The sequence below is a fragment of the Elgaria multicarinata genome, chromosome 3 (genome assembly GCF_023053635.1).
Source record: "Elgaria multicarinata webbii isolate HBS135686 ecotype San Diego chromosome 3, rElgMul1.1.pri, whole genome shotgun sequence".
NCBI classification, from domain to species: domain Eukaryota; kingdom Metazoa; phylum Chordata; class Lepidosauria; order Squamata; family Anguidae; genus Elgaria; species Elgaria multicarinata.
The window spans coordinates 132,298,273-132,316,698 of NC_086173.1; the positions used below are offsets into that span (position 1 = coordinate 132,298,273).

At 42.0% G+C, this 18,426-nt stretch overlaps 1 protein-coding gene and 1 pseudogene across 6 annotated transcripts in view; one reads left to right on the forward strand and one right to left on the reverse strand.

Moving 5' to 3' along the window:
* LOC134395456 (poly(rC)-binding protein 2-like) overlaps positions 1 to 12,780 on the reverse strand; it is a 44,153-nt pseudogene extending 31,373 nt beyond the window's left edge.
* FOXP1 (forkhead box P1) overlaps positions 1 to 18,426 on the forward strand; it is a 630,188-nt gene that overhangs the window by 148,488 nt on the left and 463,274 nt on the right. The window lies entirely within an intron of this gene.

An 18,426-nucleotide genomic window follows, 5' to 3' on the forward strand; every position in this document is an offset into this window, starting at 1 on the left:
CTCTGGACTATGTGAATTTTTTCAATTCAATGGAATGAAAATACTATAGAATTACATTGCAATCATTGTCATATCCGCGTAAGCAGAAGAGTATACAATTTCACTCATAACAATATCAAGAGAGAGAAAGAGAAAGTCAAGTTCTTTCTTTTTAAAATACCCATCTGTATGGAACCCATTCAATGCATTTTAAGTTTCTAGCAAGGTAGAGTACATGTTTCAAAACAAATTAAAATTATATGGTTTTCTTTTCTTAGCAAATTTGGAAAAGGCCTCTGTCTAAAAATTAGCATTATTTTCTGGGTTGGTGGGAGGTGAACAAAGTAAAGAGTCACAGGGAAACATTTTATTAAAACATGTTGGTTTTAATGGGCAGTATCCAATACTGCTCTTTTGCTCCCGTTTGATCAGTTGTGCAAGCAGGATGCGAGAAGTTCAAAAATCAATCCTGGAAATGTTTGTTTCTGGATTTGGATAGGTCAGCAGAGTTTCCCTCTACAAGTTTTCCTTCTTCACCAAGTGCATAGTTAAACAACGGAGTTTGCTACCACAAGATGTAGTGATGGTCACCAATTTTGATGGCTTTAAAAGGGGGTTGGATAAATTCCAGGAGGAGAAGGGTATCAATGGCTACTACTTCTGATGGCTACGTGCTGCCTCCAGTATCAGAGGCAGTAAGCTGCTGGGGAACATGGGTGGTTGGGTGCTGTTGCACCGTGTCCTGCTTGTGGGTTTCCCATCAACAGCTGGTTGGCCACTGTGTGAGCAGAATGCTTGGCCTGATCCAGCATGGCTTTTCTTATGTTCTTAATGTTTGCTGACCTGCCTGGTTCTGGAAGCTACAGTTTCTGCTCATTTTGGGTTTATTGTACAATAACTAGGTCCCTGTTGTACTAGTGGTGGGTATCGCTGGTGCTTGGATAAGCTTAGCTCCTTAGCTCCTCTCCAATGTGTCAAAAAGTAATTCTGGTTTTGATATATGTTTCTGTCTCCCAGTATGGCACTTGTGAAGTGTTAAACATCCCATCCAGCAATATCTTATAGTTCCAGTCATTTCTACTTGGACATTGGGTTCCATTGCCTGTTCTATGTACAGATAAAATAGAACTTTAAAAATACAAATGAGATGAAAACCTTAAAAAGCAGAGGGTGGTATCCAACTAATGCCTTCCTCCATCAGCTGAGTGGATTTCCTGTCGCACTGTAGCCCACCCCAATTCTGCTCCAGGGTGTGTCGACCCTTTGGAGCAGACATTTTTTGGGGTTTCTGGGGCTGCATGGCAGAAGAAGAGTAGTTTCATCAGATACAACCCTGAATATAAAACTTAACAAGACTTTAAAAAAATAATAAAGCCAAGAGTGGAGGGAGAAAATGTGCAATTTCCCCAGCCTTAATGTATGTGGGAGGGGGAGGGGGGACAAAGGGTGCACTGTGAGTTCTTTGGATCAAGTTAGCTATGTAGAAATTGATTGAGATGAAGTACTAACTAAACCCAAATTGCTGCTATTCCTTTAGGCTAAGCAAGGTACTGTGTAATGATATGGTGTCACTGGACATGTCTACACCTGCCCTATATCCCGGGGTTGTACCTGGATCATCCCTGTGCATCCAAATGATGCACAAGGAATCCCGGGGGCAACCCAGGATGACCAGGGACTTTCCCTGGGGTATCTGGGACTGCAGAAAAACCATTTTTGTCCACGGTCCTGCGACCATCCTGAGGAGTGCAGGCCATGTGGCATCGTCCCTTCGTCCCAGCGAGTAGTGGGGCTCTTAAAATGGGCACGGAGCTGCGTGAGGGCAGTCTGTGCCCATCGAGGGTGGGGAGTGGGTTTGGTGTCCCCCCCTTTTAACTTACTTTTCCAGAGGAGTGCAATTGCGTCCCTTCTCCTGTTGCAGAAAAAAAATGGTGGCTATGAGCCCTCTTTCCTTCTGGGACGTTTTACGGCCATCAAGATGCGGGGGGAGGTCACAGAAGCAGGTAAGTCCGTGATCCTCCCCCCTCCCTCCCTCTACATTCTATGGTGTAGACATGCCCACTGTCTCTGACAATAGCTACTTTCTGGAAAGGGTGTTACTGGGGGCTCTGAATTTTGTATCCTGATCTGAGAAAGCTTAGCCTGGCAGTGTGTATGAAGATTCAACTGTCACTGAACTTGAGTTAAAACCAATGCTCTGAAACATATGGACAGTCTTTACCATATGTAAAGGGATACAAAAGGGGCAAAGTACATTCATGTATTTAGGGTGCAATCCTATGAGAATAGTTGTCAGCCTCCGAACTTCGAGGCTGATAAGTGTCCAATGCAGTGTGGCTGGAAGGTGGAGGCTTCCCTGCATTTTTGCTAGACGGGAGATGTCGCCCATCTACCTATGGCACTTAAAAGGGGAAGGGAGGAAGGCTGGAATGGCCATTGGAAAAGTCATGGCTGTGAACCGCCCAGGGAGCTTTGGCTATTGGGCGGTATAAAAATGCAATAAATAAAAAAAATATTTTGAAAATGGCTGCAGCCATTTTATTTATTTTATTTATTTATTTATTTATTTATTTATTACATTTTTATACCGCCCAATAGCCGAAGCTCTCTGGGCGGTTCACAAAAATATTCTCCTCCCCTCTCTGCCCCCTCAAACAGCCTCTTTCCTATCTCCATGCTTTGTTTACAAGCACGGAGATGTAGCTAGAACCACGCCAGCTACAAAGGAGAGGGGAGTAGTATGGTTTTTGGTCTTCAAGGTTGGATCCCTATTTCTGACCTCCGAGCCCAGAAACTGAACTATCTTATGTCACCTGGGACGCTGTCTGGGTTGGGGGGGACATAGGACTATTTCCTTTTTTATGTAATTATTTTACACATTTATAACCCACTTTTTAAGATGCCCAGTGGTTTATAACTTAGAAATAACAGTAATAATTTTGTTTAAAAATTCAATAAAATCACAAAGACAAGATAAAAACACATTAACTTAAAGATCCGATAATCTAGCACAACAACGGTGGAGCTCAGTCATAAAAAGCCTTATTGTGCTGAGTTCTGTTGTTGTAGGAGTTTGTGCAAAAGGAATAATGGATACCGTTGGCCAGTCAAGTTCATACCTTCTAATAGAGAGCTCATTTGATGAATGCCAACATGAGCCCACTAAGAAACAAGAGGGTGATGTCATCATGCTTGGGAGAACTCCAAGGTTTGTAAAAGTACAAAAAATATACAGCTCATTGGAAACAGAGTATGCTCACTAGCCATGGAATGCTAAATGTCTGTTGCAAAAAGAAATGGAAAACTGGGAGGGTGGAAGAGAGAATAGAATGGTTTATCATAGAAGAGTATATGGCTATCTGGCTAGAACCTTGAACTAGTTCACTCCATGCTGCAACACTTTGTTGCTGGGGCCATTTGTTATGTACTAATGGCAAACTCAGGTTTTGAACTATGATAGCTATGTCCCAAAATGGGTCTACTGAGAAATAAGAGGAAAATATCAGGATGCTCAGATATAACCTGAGCTTTGCAGATATACAAAAAATGTTGGACTTCATTCGAGTATGCCTATACCTTGAGTTTTGTTGAAGTTTTTTTAAAAAAATACTGGGGAAAATATTAAGGAGGCAAAATAATAATAAAAAAGCCCCTGAAAAAAGCCCAATGAGGGTTGAGTATATTCAGTGGCCACAGAGTATCTTTTGGGATGGGGTATTCTCAGTGAAGGTATGGCTGGCTGGCACACAGAACAGAAACACTCCACAGAGAAATACCTTGTTTGTGGTCCCAGTTGTGAAAAATAGAAAAGCTTACAAACAAACTAGTCATCAAAAATGATTTCTCACTTGTTTTGTGCTTTAGAACATTTTAGACACAGAACCCAAGCAGTTTAGTCATGCACAAAAACATCAACACCAACATATAGCAACATCTGATGAAATTTAATGTTGTACATTTGTCTTTCCAGAAAACAGTTGAAAGTTGTTGCGTGTTTTAGAGGTCACAGTGCATTTGTAAGGAATTTGACTCACAGTTTGAAGTATCTTCTCAGGTATTTGAGTAAATTTCTCCCCATACTAAACTATAATAAGTATCCATTATTGAGTGAAATATTGTCACTTTTGTTTTTGCTCATACAAAGATTTTTGTAATCAGGAAATAATTAGTATATATCAATATATTATTTATATATACTGTAGGCTTTTCACACTTACAAAGCATTTTCTGCAGCAAAACATGGTTGAGGTACACAAATATTATGGATCAAAATCAGGGAAGACATCAGTGTTAATATACTACGACTGACAGAACAGTGCAAAATCTTGTAACGGGCTGTAATTATTATTCATATTAAGATTGTGGACCCTAATCCTTGGCAACAGAAATGTTCCAGCACCCACCATCTGCTGAACTTTAATGTGTTTTTGAACAGCACATCATGGTAGTGAGCCTATATACAAGACATATTCATGCAAAGCATATAGTGGCAGGGGAAAGGAAGAGAAATCAGGTTTCAGCTCTGAATGACTTATATTTACCCAATCCTCAAAGAAATACCCAATGGCTCACAAGTGATCAAAGCCACCAGTGAATTATAGAGGTCTCTTCTCATCGGTGAGGAAAATATAGTGTGCTTCAACCTGTTTTATATTCTGTTTGTACAACATGCACATTTTTAATTCCCATTTTTATTTTGGTTTACAGGTCTTTCTCCTCTGCCCAGCTAGTGATTTTTCAAAGTCTCATCTGCCTCTGTGTCTCATGTTGATGCCAGACACCGAGCAGATTGGGAGGCTTTTGAACATTCCATTAGTTGGGCTCAAAGTTGGCTTTTTTTCCTGATTACTCGGTAGTGATGAGCATAAGGAATTTAATTTTGATTGACGTACACTGTACCCTTAAAGCAAAAGTGATCTGTCAGCAATTAAGCATCCACAACTTAGTTTTGGATCTGTCATGGTAAAGCCCAGTCTGTGCTGCAGCAATTAGATTTGATTTGCAGTTTCCTCTCTGGGTGTTGGCTAGTTTAGTTCACTCACAGTTAGCAAGCATTGGTGTTTCCCATGAGAAATACTCAGGAAATTCATCCAGTTTTCTGTTACATTTAAAGAGAAACTTATTTTAAAAATGGGTTGGCATCGAGGCTACGTCTGTTTCAGTAGGCTTTCACGATTCCTCTATGTTGTCATTACAATCAAGATAATAAACATTAATGAAATCTTATTTGCAACTTGTCTTATACCAAAAGGTATTTGAACTGTTAAAGAGAGACAGAATTATTTTCTCTTCCTGAGATACTTCCATTTTATGGAGAGGGAAAGCACTCTTCACACCAACCATTTTAGCCAGTGATTTTCTTCATGAGATATAAATGCAATAAATAATAACAGAAAGTAAGATGAATTAGGAGTTTGAAACTGTTGGAATTTAAGGCAGTGTTAGGGCAAAGTTTCAGCTCTTCCAAAACTGCTAACAGCAACCTTTTGAGGAAGGTTAGGCTGAGTAAGAGTGACTGGCCCAAGGTTACACAGTGAACGTCATACTGAATGAATATTGGACCTTGGATTTCCCTAGTCCTAGTCCACAATTCTAATCACTGTAATATGCCATTCATTTGCGACCGAAATAAAAAAAAAAAGTCCAGTGGACTACCAGCAGACAATGGGCATGTTGCAGCCTATCAGGCAGTGGTGGATTGAGGGTACCATGGGCAAGATGCCTTTTGCCCCACCTCCCCACAAAATTTCACAGGCATGGCATATGCTTCCCTCCCTCCCTCAGTGCAGCACTCTTTCTTTCTTTTTCTTACCTTCCAACCCTGGTGTTCTTTCGCTCTAACTCCCATCAGTGTTTTCTCTCTTCCCGTTTAATCCCCCCTTACCAGGGTGCAGCACTTTTCCCTCTCCTTTTTAACTTTTAAAAACTTCAGGCATGCTGCAATGCATGTTTATTCCTCCAGTGTCTTGGTCCACATTGTCCTATAGGGTCCGTGCAGAGAAATGAAAATGCCAGCATGACTGCAGCTTCCTTTGCAGTGTTCTCAACCTGTATTAAAAGATAAAAGTGAGTGGAGCTTCTGGTGTATGTGTGTGTGTGTGTGGGGAGAGAGATTGCATTTGGGGGCCCTCTGAGTTGTGAGGCTTCAGAGCTCCACTCAGTGGTCTGGTCTAAGCACCATTGCTATCACTTAAAATGGAAGAATGAAATAAAAATGGACTGAGACTATATAGGATAGATCAAGGTAGGCAATGTGGTGCCTGCAGACACCTATGTGCCCCCAGATACCTTTCCTGGTGCCCACTTTAAAAAAAAGTTAACACATTTTCTGTGAAAATGGTTTCTGTTAGTGCTGAAAACTGGGGTCAAAGGAGTTGTTGGGGCTCAGCCCCCACCTATGCCTTGTTCTCACTGTCTTGGCCTTTACCACACCTCCCATGGCAGCCATTTTGTAGTAGTACCTAGGACAGTTTTTCTAATTGCCAAATATGCCCATGGCCCAAAAACATTGCCTAACCCTGTGATACATACAGGTAAATAAGAAATGGGGGGGGGGATGTGACAAAGGGAAAAGATTAATGTAGAAGAAGCCAGTAAGACTGTTTCCACATAAGATTCCTCATGTCAGAGGCCCTCATTAGGCTATTCATTTGTCTGTTCTTGGGGTTGCTCTTTTACTCTGAAGAAATTTCTTTCCAGGTAAAAGCTAGGAACCCAAAACTGACCTTTTAAAAATAATTTGGCCATGCTGCTTTCAAAGAACATGGTTCCCAAGCAGAATGTTGAGTGTAATACTTAGTAATTAGATCAAAGTTGCATTAGTATGGCATTCTTCATGATTTTTTCCTCTAATGGGATAACGTGGACCAGGTTTGTTTGGAGATTTTAATTACCGAGTGGGTAGAATATTGGTGAGGGGGAAGTGGGGCCCGAGTTCAGGGGTTGCATAGCTTTGGGAGGGGTGGGGTCTTTATATGAGAAACAGGAGAGTGGGTAGGAAGGACTTTTTTTTACTAAGATTGACAAGGAAAGAATGGGAGGGAGATTTGCACTAGCGTTGGGAGTGGTTGGGAGAGGGATTATGCAGCCGTACAGCCAAGTCTCAACCCCATAACCATTATTAAGTAATTAGGAGTGCTTTATTTGCACCCGCCCTTGAAATAGTATTTGTGCTGAGGTTGAGCATTTCTGACTTCTCTGCCAGGTGCTTCACTAATGCTATTGCAAAATTCTAGCTACAAGCCTTTTCTCCCCAATATGTAAGGGGAAGATATTGTTTGAAGCCTCTTTCTCAGAAGCAGTCCAGTCCTCCCCAGCACATTTTATGGTGGTATAATCAATCTCATGACTATAATACATCATTATCATTATTATTATTATTTTAATATGCTCAAAGCAGTGCTATTTCCATGCTGGTTATTCCTCCAAGACTAAATCTCTGTTCTAGATAGAGCTCTAAAGGCAAACAAAAAATGCCCATGTGTTTTGAGCCCTATTCACCATATTATAAGTGCTCATCTAACAGTTTTGTGGCTTCTGACACTGGAGGTCAAAGAATTCGTTATCAAACCAATGTTTCGTTTTGATTCCTTATGTATCTTAGGATTCAAACCTGCAAGTGGAAACACTTGGGGAAAAGAATTAAATTGCAAGAATCGTTAAGAATTGTTACGCAGATTATAGAGAAGTTTTAGAAAATGTAAAAGATCTTCAGTGGTCACGAAATGCTGGGACAGATTGTATCGAGTCCCCTTAATTAGCTCATCACTGTAGTATCATCCTTACTAGCAAAGGACCTCTGAGCAGGTCTTCAAAAGAGAAATACAGTAGTTCGCATTAAAAAATCATCCTATTAAAGTTAGTATGGTTTTTAATATCAATCTAAAAGAGGCTCAGGAATTAGCTGCTAAGAAATCTGAATTGCTTCTTATTCCCAGGGTGGTCTTTCCAGATTGGAGTTGTGGTTGCTGTGGTAGGGCAGACTGAGAAACCCTCCCGTGCCACTTCCTGAGTTGTACCTGGCTCATGAATAAAAAGGGGACTTCATTTTCCAGGGTTACAAGTTTTATAGTTTTTCAAGTACAGTAGAAGTAGTTTGGAAGACTTTAAGATGTTTTTACTGGAAATCTAACTAGATATGTGGGATGAGTGCTCATGCCTTCGTTTTAGACTTTGAAATGAATGATTATACTTCAGAATTAATGGACTGGATTGGGGAAATTAACATCTGGCTCTGATAATGAGATGCGCAGGGAGGACTTTTAAAAGAATCTCACTATTGTTATGCCCATTTAAATAAGTTTTGCTTTTCGCTGTAATTCGGAAGACAAGTTTGGACCCAGGTGAAACAGTTTATGCAGGGATGCACGTCAAACAGGCATCCCGGTGAAAGTAGTCAATCCCCACTCTGTGGGTTTCAATGGAATGTGCACTCCAATAGCCATTTGGATTCACGTGGTAGTCTACCTGTGCTGGATTGCTTTCTATTGGGTACACATAAAAGAATCAATTCAGGTTTCATAGCTGCCATACAGAGGAGAGTCGACCAGGTAGCTGCCCATCCTTTAAGCTGAAAAAGGAATTTGCAGGTTCAAGAATTTTGTGCAGATGGAAACTTGTCTTTGAAGGATGTGTACTTTTAAGAATGTGTTGTTCAAATCTTATTTATTTATTTCATTTCTATACCATCCAATAGCTGAAGCTCTCTGTACGGTTCACAAAAATTAAAACCATGAAGAGCATAATAAAACAACCAACAATTTAAAAACACAAATACAAAATACAATATAAAAAGCACGATCTTTTTATCTTAGAAGTCTTAGAAGTTCTCTTCCTCACACACACACTTACGGTGGTATCTAGGATAAATGATAAGCATATATATCTGTATTCCATTGGGTGGGTGAGCGCTTTGGTTGCTGATTTAACTGATTTTCATTCACAACTCAGGGGTTCTCCTGGGATGTAGAAAAGACCCTCTGTCTTCCAGTGCCTCCATTTGCAGGACACCCAGTGTGAAAATAGTGGGAATGATCAAGATAAGCACCTGAAGAAAATGTTCTTGCTTTTATTGTTTTAAGGTTTTATTGCCTTGATGGGTTTTTTTTTAAGCAGATAAGGCAGCATATACATGTTAGTAATCATAAATATGGTTGTTGCAGGAAGAATAAAAGGTTTATTTGAAAAGTGCCTGCTCTACCCACCCCCCTGATTAAAACTCAAGTAAATACTTCTTTAATTTGGCAGTGGAATCATTGTGGGACATTGTCATTTTATTAATCCACACCTTGGATTTTCCAGCGTCTTACTTCTTAGGAGCTATTTTAATTATTATGTTTTATGTCCAATCTTGCAGATATATGCTGAAAATTTACCAGCCCACAAATATTTTTCCCACCTACCTACCTCTATTCATCACCATAATGCTGTTTAAATGTTGAATCTGACAAGCTACTCATTAATAAAGAATAGGTTTCTCCTTGAGAATAAAATGCACCATGCAAAGTTGTATTGTTACACAGAAATGAGTGGATTTAGGGGCAGGCCTGGAGGCAACCTATTTGTATGCCTTTGTAAAGATACCTGAGCCACTTTCGTATACACCAACATAAAATTGAACACCTGCAGCAAAAAAAGGACCAGTCCCTCTTGTTGTGAAGATGTTGCTGTTGTTAACATCAGCATATTCCATCATGTGCATCATTGCAATGGCACATATATTGGGAGTGGGGGGAATGGAGAAGGTATAAGATAAACCTTACAGTATGAAGGAAAGTTATACACTTCATTTACACAGTTTTTCTCCTGTCCACCCTGCCCCCATCACCCAAATGCTTAAGTAGGCCTTTTCAACCGCATAGAAGCAGAATATCACTATGCCACTTCTCATCAATAGAGTAGATCTGTTGAAAAATAAGCCTATACTAAAATTATGACGGAATATTAATAGGTTAGGAGACCGACGGGCAAATGTGCTTTTCAAACGCAGTACTCTCAGTTTACCTTCACAGAGAACAATTTGAGCAGAGGTGGGTTTTTTTGGTTCTCAAATACCTTCAGTGGAATGTGACTGACATTCATGCACGTGTCTTTGCTTTCAGCCTGCAACCTGGTTTGATGTCTTGCTTCTCAGAATGCTTGACGGTAGTAATAACGGAAACAGGGGGGTGGGGGTGGGGGAAATGTCAGCATGACTACTGTCGGCGTGTCGGCACTAGTCCAGGGAGTTTCAAAGGGATGTTTTATTGATTCTGTAATTGCACAGTAGAATGGACAAGCTGAACTGTACCTTGGGGCAAGGAAAGCCCCTGTCTAAACGGCATCTGTTGAATATACATTCTGCTATAACTTCGGCAAGGAGGGAACTCGTTGTGCAGTTCAGACCATGGAACTGAAAGGGACCTTTTCTCAACACTCTTTCTTATGGGATGCTTAAAAATGCATTTTCTTTGAAGTTGTAAGCAAACTGCAGTTCAAAAAGCAGAGAGAAATGTTAGTTTGTTACCTTGTGATCCTGTGCTGCCTCAGACTTCCAATGTGATCATGAGCAAATTACACTGAAGCTGTATTTCCCATTGATTCTCACATTGTAAGGATGTTGCAAGGAAAACTGTATGAGGTTTTCATGTCTGAACAGATACTTTAATAACAGAGGTAACTAATATAAAGAGAAAAGATAATTCCGGTGGCATTATTATGAGGATGTATACTATCTATAGTACACTATTGAATTTTTAACTTAAGCTTTTTTTAAAAAAAAAGCTTGTTAAAATTGGTGAGGAAGTTTTGTTTTGTTTTTTGTTTTTTTTAAAGCATAGGATACTGATCTTTTCTTACAGTTCCTTGGTGATGTTAACAATCAAATAGTGGCTAAATAAAAGGCAGCTTAAAAACGATATAGAAACAAAACAAAACTATTTCCGCCTTTTCAGAAAAGTTTGCCCAGGTCTTAGTTTTTAAATCTGAAATAGTATGTCATTTCGCACCCATTGCTCGGTGTAACAGGCAGTCCTGCTGTGTCCTGAGACAGCACAGGCCAGGTATGCTTCAAAAGGAAAGTGGTTAGCTCCAGGGAGATTGTCTTGCAGCTCTTAATATCTATGGTTTAAACTTCGGACAAAAACACAGATACAGAGAAGTGATGATCTTCAATGGTGTATAGTCTAGTTTGTACAAGTGTAGGTCTGTCAAGTGTGTGTGTGTAGGGAAGACTAAAGGCATTTAAGAAAGAGAGTGTTTACCCCATGTTTCCTTCTTCACTGAGAAAATGTTTCCTTAAGGAGAACGATTAACCCAGTTCAGACGACATGCTGCTGCTAGTTCTTCTTCATGGTCTCTGTGCATCACACATATGGGCTCGGCGCCTGCGCGAAGCCCCACTTCGGGAATTTTCTATAGCTAAAAGATATTTTGGGCGGGAAACCCTCCCCTCTCTACTGCGCATGTGCAGGAGGGTTCCCGCCCAGAATCCCCAGTTCTTCTTCGACCGTCTTGCAGACAGCCTCATCAGGAACAACGCTCTTAAAAACGATAGCTAAGACTTACCTTTTTTCTTGTTTGTATATATATTTTTCCTCACCTTTTCATCTACTCTTCATCGTTTCTATCTATCCTCTTTAACTATAATTCTGGTCCGTATGGGCCCCAAGGCCCATTTAAAAAATGTGCCCACCGTGGACGAAGCTGCCCCCATCAGACGGCCACAACTTTTGTGTAATCTGCCTAGGGGAGGGTCACAAGGTGGACGCCTGTACCCATTGCCAAGCCTTTTCAAAGCTCACAAGGCGGCATAGAGCAGATAAATTGCGGGCAGAGCTGTGGGAAAGAGCGCTGGCATCGGTCGATAAACCTGCAATGGCTACTCAGCAACAGCCAATAGCGCGTCCAGCTCCTGTCGAGCCACCAACGATTCAGGCCGACAGACCCCGCCAGGAGAACCCTGCAACGCCAGGGCGATCCCTAACTGCCTCACTAGCAAAAAAGCTAACAAAAAAGGCACATACTCCGAAGTCCGCGGAAGTTGTGAAGCACAAGAAAGCCAAATCGGCCAAAAGCCACGACCACAAAAAAATCGGCCATCGATGGCCACACCATCGAGGGATGCACCGACCCCTCCTTCGATGATGGAGACAGCTACCATCGCCGTACCTCCTTCGATATCGACGATTGCTCCAATGCCGCCGCCATTGTTATCGGAGGGCGAGATTAGAGAGAGCGAATCCCGTCAAAGTAGAGAACCAATATACTCTACAAGGGGATCAGCTAGAGACTCACCTCAAGGAAACTTACCTGCCAATATTCAATGACACGATTATCGAAGATCGCCCACACCGCTCGACCCTCGACCACAATATCGACGCTCACTGGATTCAGCCCATTCAATCGATGATCAATATCGGGAAGACGAATGTTACTTCTATACAAGACAATACCGATCCAGATCTCCTGTAAGAGAATATGACGAACAATCAGAATTCTCTCTCCCACCAAGACCTAACTATTATTATAGGGATTGGCATGACGACTGTGATCGATATCGACAAGGAAGCTGGCTATCAACCCCTCGACGTCGACAACCACCTTCGGCCATGATATCAGCACCAGAACAAACTACTGAAATGCTACCACTGCCACTACCCATCACGACAGTCGATCCTACAGCTCGAGGTTGACAAACAACACTCTCCGTCGTAGAGCAAACCGGTGATATCCAAACCGTGCAAGTACCTTCATCTCCCGAAGAACCAGACGACTATTGCTCAGCCTCAGCCTCTGGTATTTCACCGACTCCATCAATCCCATCGCCAGATTCGATGGTGGAGGCACAAGGATCAGTCTCACCATCTGAGGGACTTGCCCACTTTTCAGATCTCATTCAGAGAATGGCGCAGGCACTGGGCATAGAAACCCGACAGACTTTAGAAAAGTTAGTCGACCCTGTTTTCGAAGCAATTTATACTGAAGCAGCAATGCCAATTGCCATACCTTTCCTACCTACTTTAACTAGGGCAGTTAAGGAATCATAGAAGGACCCAGCAACACTACAACCGTCGTCAAAACGGCTCGATAACATGTACAAAATCCTCAATAAAGACGCAGAGTTCCTTTTTACACATCCTCAGCCGAACTCCATAATTGTAGAATCGGCACAAGGTTGATCTCAAAGGGTGCATACAGCACCAGTAGACAAAGAAGGTCAACGGCTCGATTTAATGGGCCGAAGAATTTACTCTACTGCAGCATTAAGCCTTAAGGTATCAAACTACCAGGCTACGATGTCAATTATTTTTGTGGGATAAAATGATGTCTTTATGTGACAACCTAGGAGATGACCATAGAGAGCTAGCAAGAGTTTTCCATGCCGAGGCCACCAGAATGGCACGACAACAAATAGCCACAGCTAAGCATCAAGCTGATTGTGGCGCAAAGACTATGATTGGAGCAGTCGCCCTGAGAAGGCATGCCTGGCTCAGATTCGCTGGGTTGTCACAAGAGGCCAGATCACGTATTGAAAGTCTCCCGTTTGATGGTACTGGCCTATTTAATTCCACAACCGATGAAGCCATGGATAATGTCCAAAAAGCTAGAATAACAGCACATAAAATGGGGCTAGGCCCATCTCAACACCAACAGCAACAATTTAGACCAAGAAGATGGTTCAGACAACCTGGATTCACTACCACAAGATACCAGCCCGAGTGACAACCCTATAGACAACAATTTCAACCTCAACAGGGAAAGAAACAGTTTCCACCCGCAAAACCCAGATTCCAGCGTCGTAAGCCCGATTACACACAAAATCGGCGGCTTTGATTTCAATATCCACACTACAACCACTCTCTTCGGCGACCGTCTCTCGACCTCAAGGAGGGCTTGGAATCAAATAACTACAGACAAATGGGTACTTTCCATCATAGAAAATGGCTACAAGGTAGAATTCGATTCCTTCCCACCCTTGGGAGTCCTGAGATCAACTACACCATCGCCACCTCTCCTGCAGGAGGTCCGCTCACTCCTAGAGAAGGGAGCAATAACATCAGTACCAAAACGTCAAGAAATGAACAGATTTTATTCCCGATACTTCACTGTCCCGAAAGCCGATGGATGCATCAGACCCATTTTAGACCTACACAATGTGAACACTTTCATAACACCAAAAAGGTTTCGTATGGTCTCACTTCCGACGATCCTACCACTACTCACAAGAAAATCGTGGTTTGCTTCCATCGACCTCAAGGACGCTTATTTTCATATAGCCATCCACCGGGACAGCCAGCGATACCTACGCTTTGCCATAAACCAAACGGCTTTTCAATTCCGAGTCCTACCTTTCAGATTGTCAACAGGTCCCAGAGTATTCACAAAGTGCATTGCTGTAGTTTGTGCTCACTTAAGAAATCAGGGAATTCAAATCCACCCTTACATAGACAACTGGCTTCTAGTAGCGGACTCAAAACATGCCTTCCAGCAACACATAGCGTATGTTCGGGACCTGATGAGGGAGCTAGGTCTATTAATAAATATCGAAAAGTCTACCCTCACACCTACCAAAACCATAACATTTATAGGTGCAATCTTGGATTCGCACATCACCAAAGCATTCTTGCTAATCGAAAGAGCCATTACTATCCAGAAACTAGCAAATGACCTCTCCAAACAAAGAACCACTACTGCATATACAGTCCAAAGACTCCTGGGACTGATGGCTTCAATCACCATGGTCGTACCATTTGCAAAACTCAAAATGTGACGCTTGCAACGCTGGTTCACCAGAGTATTCAACCCATTACAGAACGCCAAGTGTACTTTTCTCTCCTTACCACCGACGGTAACCAAGTCCCTAAAGTGGTGGACGGACCATCACAACCTACTGAAGGGCATATCGTTCCAACCATCAATGCCAACGAAGTCGATCACAACAGATGCCTCAACAATGGGATGGGGAGCCCATCTCGACTCCCTAAGAGTACAGGGCACCTGGTCTGTGACAGAGAGAAGGGCGCACATCAACTACTTCGAGCTGCTAGCAGTTCAAAAGGCCCTCAAGGCATTCGAAGCCGTGATATACAACCACCACATTCAAGTGACATCAGACAACACAACAGTTGTCTTTTACATCAACAAACAAGGAGGCACAAAGTCTTTATCCCTAGCAAAACTCACCATACACATATGGGAATGGGGCATTCGACGTCGACTGTTCCTGACTGCAGTTCACATAGCCGGTCTGTCCAACACGCTGGCAGACAATCTCAGCAGGCACTCGTCGATAGTCCACGAATGGTGCATTCATCCTCAGGTCATCAGGGAACTGTTTCACCTTTGGGGACAGCCACACATAGATCTGTTTGCGACAAAGAGCAACACAGTGTGTCACCAATTCTGCAGCAGAGCAGGAATAGGAGGAAAATCATTAGGAGATGCATTCCTCCACAGGTGGAACAGTCACCTCTTATACCTATTTCCCCCATTCTCTCTAATAACGAGAATCCTCGCCAATGCGAACTGCATAATTCTAACCCCCTGGTGGCCCAGACAGAACTGGTTTGCAACCCTTCTCAACAGGTGAAAGGGTCACTTCCTACGTCTACCAATGAGACGAGACCTTCTATCACAGGATCACGGCCGGATATGCCATCCAGACCTCGACACTCTTCACATGACAGCGTGGAGGCTGATCCCTCAGTAGACGATAGAGGTCTGACAGATAAAATCCAACAGGTTTTGGATGCAGCCTTAAAACTATCGACAAGGCAGAAATATAACAGAAAATGGTCTACATTTACTAACTTTGCTTCTGAACATGGATTCTTACCCTCAAGTTGCTCTATTAATCACATCCTGTCCTTTTTACTAATGTTGGTTGACAGGGGTTTAAAACTTTCCTCTTTAAAAGTGTATTTGGCAGCTATATCCATGTTTCATGACCGTATTAACGGCCTTACTGTTTTCTCCCATCTTACGGTTAAACGTTTCTTAAAAGGTTTGTTAAATCTAAATCCACCAGTAAGAACATTTTCACCTTCCTGGAGCTTATCAGTGGTCCTACATGCACTTTCAAATAAGCCATTTGAACCTTTGGCAACCACTGACCTGCGCCTCCTGACCTTAAAGGTGGTTTTCTTGGTGGCAATCACGTCAGCAAGAAGTGCCAGCGAACTATGTGTGTTAAGGATAGATGAACCTTACCTCATATTCCATCTCGATAAAGTAGTACTTCGTCCTGATGCTCAATTCCTTCCTAAAGTTGTCTCCAGTTTTCATGTCAACCAAGACATTATTTTACCAACGTTTTTCCAAGCACCTTCATCTCCGTTGGAACGGACATTGCACTTATTGGATGTCAGAAGGGCTTTAGCGTTTTATAAGGATCGCACTGCCTCTTTCCGTCAGTCACAACGCCTATTTGTATGTTATGGACAAAACAAAAAAGGCTTACCAGTATCAGCTCAGAGACTCTCTTCATGGTTGGTGCAATGTATTGTCCTAGCTTACCAGTTGCAGAAATTAGAACCCCCGACTTCAGTCAGAGGGCATTCTACTAGAGCTGTCTCCACATCCTCTGCTTTTCATTGTGGTGTCACAATTCCGGAAATATGCAAGGCAGCAACATGGGCCCGACCGGTGACATTGTATCTCACTACAAACTGGACGTCAGGTCAAGGTCCAACTGCTCCTTTGGCAGAGTCGTGTTGTCATCTATCTTCACCTAAGGACACCAACCCTCCTCCAGTGAGTAAAAGCTTGCTAATCGCCCATATGTGTGATGCACAGAGACCACGAAGAAGAAGAACAGGTTGCTTACCTGTAACTGTGGTTCTTCGAGTGGTCATCTGTGCAGTCACACAACCCACCCACCATACTCCCCACTTGGTGTCCATCATTTGTTACTAATGTTACTGTTAGTATTTTTTCAGATACATCTACAGGTGTCTATAATCCTCAGACGAGGCTCTTAAGTCTCAGAAGAACTGGGGATTCTGGGCGGGAACCCTCCTGCACATGCGCAGTGGAGGGGGAGGGTTTCCCGCCCAAAATGCCTTTTAGCTATAGAAAATTCCCGAAGTGGGGCTTCGCGCAGGCGCCGAGCCCATATGTGTGACTGCACAGATGACCACTTGAAGAACCACAGTTACAGGTAAGAAACCTGTCCTTATGGGTCATTTAACCCATGATGACCACCCTGCTGCAAGCGCCAGATTGCATAAGCAACCCCTGCTTGCGGTTGTTGTCTCATATGAACCCTGTAAGCATGGGCTTTGCAAGAGTTAGTGCGAAAAGAAGGAAAATGCCGTAGGGGAGTAAAAAATAAGCCAAAGGCAAGGGCGGAACCAAGGAACCTTCTACAATAATATTATTAGTAAAAGGTTTATTAAAGTGCCAGGTGCCTACACGTTTCAAATGCAGTTGCATTCTTCAAGGCTTTATCTAAAAAACAAAGAAATCTTTTGTATCATAATATTTACAATTGGAGGCATTTTCCAAGTAACCGTGCCATAAAAATATATAATATCTAGATAGAAAGACTTTAAAACAATGTATATAACGAGACATACAAATTGCAATAAAAAAAGATGTAATACATCATCATTCAGCCAATTGGAGTATCTATGCAAGTCTCGTATAACCCATGGTCTGTTTAGTATAGGTTGTCGTGTTGTGTGAACCAAGCCAATGTGCCTGTATGGTTTGATTCTCCCAAGACTGTTCTGTGCTACTGGAGTAGACATACTATTGCAGTATGTATAATGAATAGGAGTTAAAAGAAACACTGATAGGAGCAATAAAATGTAATATTAATCATGTAAAAAACCCACTATACCATCACTTTATTTAAAATTTTGATAGAAACATTTTGTCACCGGAAAAAAGATGGTTGCCTGTCAATGTAATGTATAAAAAAGGCAGAAGAATCTGTAGGCTTTTAATACATGCCATTTGAACTCTCATACCACTATAAATACAGTGTGCAAATTATAGTAGTGAAATGCTGTTTAAACCTTGATTTCATATCACATTTGCACTGAAGAAAATATTTGTTCTGCTACAACACAAAGTTGAAAGAAACTAGGAACTAGCATTGTTGCTCTTTAACCTGACATTCAGGCCAGAGGGAATACATTCTAAAAACATTTTTAAGGTGCAATCCTATGCACATTTAGATAGGGAAAAGTCCTACAACTCACAGCATTCTTCTAGGCAACCATGCCGGCTTGGGCGTGCTGGGAACTGTAGACTTTTTTCCTATTTAAACATGCATAAGATTGCACCCTTAGTATCTGTTTATTATCTTTGGCCATAGAGTTGTCATAAACATCTAATAAATTAATATATTTTTATCCACTAGTAAATGAAGTGTGTATTCTGCAAACATGGTTCTCTTTAATACCAACTTCGGTGACTGATTACCTGTCAGTTTGGCAATGAAACAGGGCACCTCAAAACAAG